Source organism: Cebus imitator, unplaced genomic scaffold (genome assembly GCF_001604975.1).
Source record: "Cebus imitator isolate Cc_AM_T3 unplaced genomic scaffold, Cebus_imitator-1.0 Scaffold100, whole genome shotgun sequence".
NCBI lineage: Eukaryota > Metazoa > Chordata > Mammalia > Primates > Cebidae > Cebus > Cebus imitator.
In genome coordinates, this window is record NW_016107415.1 from 3,699,382 (window position 1) to 3,705,302 (window position 5,921).

Sequence of the window (5,921 nt, forward strand, 5' to 3'; positions counted from 1 at the left end):
AGTGGTTACAGGACAATATGTACTTGTCAAAACTTGCAATATTGCTCAGTAAAAAGGGGGAATATTACTATATATAAGTTATACTTTTAAAAATTATGGATGCATACAGAAATACTGCAAGGGAAAATAGCTATTTGGAGGTATTTGAATTCAATCTTTAAATCTTTATATGATTGTCATTAGAGCTTAATTTTAGAAAATAAAATATATACATCATGTCTGTAGTCTTAGCAGTTAGAGAAGCCAAGGTGGGTAGATTACTTGAGGTCAGGAATTCGAGACCTGCCTGGGCAACATGGTGAAACCTCACCTCTCCTAAAAATATAAAAACTAGTTTGGTGTAATGGCACATGCCTGTAATCCCAGCTACTTGGGAAGCTGAGGCAGGAGAATCATTTGAACCAGGGAGGCAGATGTTGCAGTGAGCCAAGATCATGACACTGCACTCCAGCCTGGGTGAGAGAGCGAAACTCGATCTCAAAACAAAAAAAAAAAACAAACAAACAAAAAAAGAAAACTACAGATGCTATAGAGGGTTCTAAGGTGTAATCTCACTATGATTAAATCCCTTTATTTGTATTTATGCCTGACTGTGTGAACCTAGCCACAGTCAAGAAACTACAACGAGGAATCATAACAATTCAAATAATTTGTTTTACAAATTAGGAAAGTGAGATCTGGAGAAGGGAAGTAACTTTCCTAATATATACACTGTGAGTTGGGAACTGGATTTGAGATTCTACCTTGAAATTCCTAAGTCTACGGTATCATTAATAGTTAAATTTAGAACCAAAGGCCTCTAAATCATGATAGATTCAAATAGCTCTGACACTTCTTCTTGTACTGTGTTTACCACCCACCACTTTAGAAATGCTACTTTTGCAATCCTAACGTTGAAGTGTTTAGGAAACTCTCATTGCAAGCAGCGATGCTCTTCCTTTTTGATAGTACTGCTTCCAACACGCTTTCCTGTAATTAACAATATTAATGCAAATTTGATACAGCCAGTAGAAAGTGGAGATTTTTTTCCCTTATAAAGCATAAAACAGTCTTGCATAGTAAATCTCAAGTTATCCTTTTAATCAGGCATAGAAAAAATAGTTGGACATTTACATATGGAGACTCGAATGGAGCAGGGAGACATGCTACGGCCATAAAAATATCTTCTAAATAGTGGACTAGCCTCTCTACTCCTAAGAATGACAGTTTGCTGTGAATAAGAAATTTCTTTTCAGTGTTGCTGATTACTTTCTTACTAAAAGATAATGTTATATACTTTCTGATGTCTGATCTACTTTTGTATTCTCTCCCAAGTCTATGTGTCCTAAGAATATAAGTTGTTTTCTGGGTATATGATTTTTTCATTTTGGTCTTTGTTTTTGTTTGCTTTGTTTTGGTTTGGTGTTGTTTTTGGAGACACCAAAAACCAGGGTCTTGCTTTGCCACCTAGGGTGGAGTGCAATGGCACAATCACAGCTCACTGCAACCTCAACCTCCTGGGCTCAAGTGATCCTCTTGCCTTAGCCTCCTGAGTAGCTGGCACCACAGCCATGCACCACTACACCCAACTATTTTTTTTTTCATTTTTATAGTTCATTTTGGTCTTAACTATCAGCTTGCTGCTCTCTCCCTCTGAGCCTAATTTACTCCTTTTAAGTTGCAAGGCTAGATGACTTTAAAGCAGATAACTTTGGTTCAAATTGTGACATAGCTCTTGTGACCTTGGCTAAATTAATGAAATAGTATAAAGTGGGATAATGATATTTCACAAAGCCTCCTTGAGGGTTTAAACAAGAATGCCATCAGCTGAAATAAAGTATGCTCTCCAGATGTCATTTCTCTCTGATCCCTAGTCTTAGGTTTCTTTGTGTATACACAGATTCATCTGTGTATTTCTAATGCTGTGCTTCTATGCTCTCTGGTCTGAGCATCGCCTATGTGTTTCTCTAGAGTCGTCTACACTTCTGCCACTCCACTCTCCAACCTGCTCTGAGTATGTCCTGGGGTCTGTTAATGAGAACTTCATTAATGGGTTACTTCACGCTTTCACTCCATGTCGGGGTTGTCCAATGGGAGGTACTGGTAGGAGATTGGAGGTTGGGTTGAATGTGAGATCAGAGGTTTTTTGGTTTTTTTTTTTCAGCTCCTTCCTTGACAGGCTAGAGTGAGTTGGCAATGTTTTTCTACCAAAAGTCACAACCCCTATCAGAAGCCCTTTATGTACAGCTTCTATGTTTTGTCCCATATTTTATTAATTCCTTGCTCTCCTTGCCCTTCAGACTTAGAAGTGGCAATTCTGTTCTGTGTAGCTTTGGGAAACTGCACTGTCTTGCTGTCACTGCCATTTTAAATCTTGGCCATACTCTTGTAAATAGCACCTTTTAAAAACTCTCCTCTAAATACCTATTATTATCTGATAAAGATCCTGCATGATGCACAGGCATCATGGATCCTGTACAACTCAAATGTGGTATCATCCAAATGTTCCAATTATCATTTATTCACACTGTCAGGACCAGGTTCAGAGACATCTCCAGGAACCTACAAAAGGAGATCACAGGAAACTAGGGAGGAGGCAGGATGTGACTGACCGACTTTTTCACTTCTAATTAGGGATCAGATCTCAATGGGGAAAATGACAGGAAAATACATCAGAATAATTAGAAAGACATGGCTGATTTATTTAAAAATAAATTTAAATAGATTATTTTAAGTGGAAAAGTATTTAGGAAAAGTCAAAGAGAGATAACCTCACTTCAGCACATTTTAAAGATAAAAGAAAGGGAGATCTCACTTATTAGGATGCAAGCCAAAGAGGTAAGACATTAACATACTTATTTTAATACATCTATTCTGTCATGATTCTCAGAATAGATTTGTTAATGAAAACTTTCCGCCTTCTGGGAGGGAGGCTAATGATTGTATATTTCAGGGAAAAATAGTCTCCTAAAGTATAACTCTAAGAATAATATTTCTTAAAATAATATCTATCATAGCATGTGATATAACTTTGCAAAAGGAAATTCACCAGCAGACCAGGAAAACATTATCCAAGTGCTTCTCAATAGTAAGCCTTTGGTGGTCACTGAAGAACTATTTCATAATTACCAGTGGAGAGTAAACAGTAACTAAATATATTTCAGCCAGGTATATTTGAAGACATGATGTCAAATTAAGTGCATAACAGGATTAAAACAACTTAACAACCTTAAGTCACTTTCAATGTTCTCAATCTCTTTCTGTGAGATTATTCGATGTCATTTTATTTTTACTGAATGTTTTACCTTGTAGGTGAAATGGAACCCACATACCAAATTAAAGTGGGAGGAAATGAAACCTATAGACAGATAATTTATATCTGCCTAACACTCAACCTGAAACTGATGTAGATATGGTTATTTAGAAGAGCATCTCAATTTGCCTCTTTACTTCTCCTTGGCTAGCCTAGCATAAAAGAAAAAAAAAAATTTGTCTGCTTTCAAATAGGATGGTTTTATTTTTTAGTTTAAAGGCTCATATGTGATAAGAAGAGACTTAAAACAATTCACTGGCTTAAAAAATAGAGTTTATTTCTTACTCATTTAGGTGTCCATGGTACTTGTCTCAAATCAGGAGATAGTTCTACTCACTAAGTCAGTTGGGGACCTTGGTGGAAGCTCTGGTGTCTTCAACATATGGTTTGTTCAATAGTGTGGCTATTTGAAGAAGCAAATACCACTTCAGTGCTTGGACCAGAACTTAGCCACAAAGCCACTGCAAACTCAAGGGGCCAAAGAAAAGCAGTCCAAACATATGGCCAGGAAGAAATGTGGCATAAACTGTTGTGGATAGCTACCTTTTTAGTTAGAAAATGAAAACTTTGTGGAGAAGCAGGGGGTTATTGGGAACTGCTGTTAACCGGTTGAGTACCTGGGCCAGAAAAGATCTTCCAGTGCTCTGATTAGAAATCCTTGAGATATAGGACATACATAATAGTGTATATGAACATATATTAATATTTTAGTTTTATAATTTGTAAAACCTTCTTATTGAGATATGACCTATATATCCCTTATTCCTTCTGAATATCAGTATTTTTGTCACAAGGATCCGTAAAATACATCACTATCACCTATCAATCAGTTCTGTTTTAAAAAATTAACTGAATGCCATATGTACAGAGCTTGGCAACTAAGCTGATCAAAAAACGATGGTTTCCAGCAAGGCAGTGGTTCACACATGTAATCCCAGCACTTTGGGAGGCTGAGGCATGCAGATCACTAGGTCAGGAGTTCGAGACCATCATGACCAACATGGCGAAACCTCATCTCTACTAAAAATAAAAAAATTAGACAGGCGTGGTGGCACGTACCTGCAATCCCAGCTACTCAGGAGGCTGAGGCAGGAGAATCACTTGAGCCTGGGAGGTGGAGGTTGCAGTGAGCCAACATCACACCACTGCACTCCAGCCTAGGCAACAGAATGAGACTACATCTCAAAAAAAAAAAAAAAAAAAAAAAAAAAGGATGATTTCCTCTTTCACTTTATTGGACCAAATGTCTTGATTGGTTTTTGTTGTTGTTTGGTTTCTACCGCTGTTTTGCCTTTGCTCTTTTCTCCTCATCCTGAATTCTTAATGTTTATCATGTTTATCACAAATCTTCATTCTACCTATCATTCTAGGATAGCACCTCAAAGATCAACCTATGCTTGAAGCCTTTCCAGATTCTTTTACCTGGTTTTCCCCTCCATTGTTTGCCAGTAACATTTTATTTGTAACACTGACGATGTTATCACCACCCACCTTGAACTGGAGTTTGTTTTTCTAAAATGCTTTGTATTTTTGAAAATATTAGATAAACTTCAGAACTCTCACTTAGATGTTTCCTTGAAAATGTGGGACTTGAATTGATCCTTGAAAGATAAGAATTATTTAAATAAGTGATACAAATCTAGCAAAACAGAAGGAAGCAAGATGAAGTATTAAAATTTTTTTAAATGATCGCTTCTCAGCCTTTTGGCTAAGATCAAGTGTAAAAATTTTTTAAATGATAAATGAGAGAGTGTATTAGTCAGGATTCTCTAGAGGGACAGAACTAATAGGATTATATATATACACACGCACACATGTATATGTATGTGTGTGTGTATATATATATATATGTATTATACATATATATTATATATATATAATATATATATATATATATATATATATAATATATTATAGCCTTTACTCAGATAGAAAGATGGCATTTCTCTCATTCTGTAGGCTGCCTATATATATATATATATATATATAAAGGGGACTTTATTAAGTATTAACTCACAGGATCACAGGGCCCTAAAACAGGCTGTCTGCAAGCTGAGGAGCAAGGAGAGCCAGTTCGAGTCCCAAAACTGAAGAACTTGGAGTCCAATGTTCCGGGGCAGGGAGCATCCAGCACAGGAGAAAGACATAGGCTGGGAGGCTAGGCCAATCTTGTCTTTTCACGTTTTTCTGCCTGCTTTATATTCTAGCCTTGATGGCAGCTGATTAGGTTGTACCCACCCAGATTGAGTGGATCTGCCTTTCCCAGCCCACTGACTCAAATGTTCATCTCCTTTGGTAACACCTTCACGGACACACCCACGATCAATGCTTTGCATCCTTCAATTTAATCAAGTTGACACTCAGTATTAACCATCACAGAGGGTAATGCTGCTAATCCATTACCAATAATCAATCACCAGCAATCAATGATCAACTGCTATCAGCTGTGAACAAGGTACCTCGTTACAAATTAAGTATATAAAGTTGTGAATGATGTCTGCTCTGTTTTGAAGGGGGTTATGTGAAATGAAGTTTCTTTTTACTGGTGGAACAGGATTTGCATTAATCTATCCATGTTTGTTCATTTTCCTTCCCTAGAGATTAAGTCAACATATGTTCACATCAATTG

The 5,921-nt window shown here is 36.9% G+C and overlaps 1 pseudogene; it reads left to right on the plus strand.

The window, feature by feature from the left end:
• Positions 1-4,980: 4,980 nt before the first annotated feature.
• On the plus strand, positions 4,981-5,129 carry LOC119472428 (annotated as a pseudogene).
• The last annotated feature ends 792 nt before the right edge of the window (positions 5,130-5,921 follow it).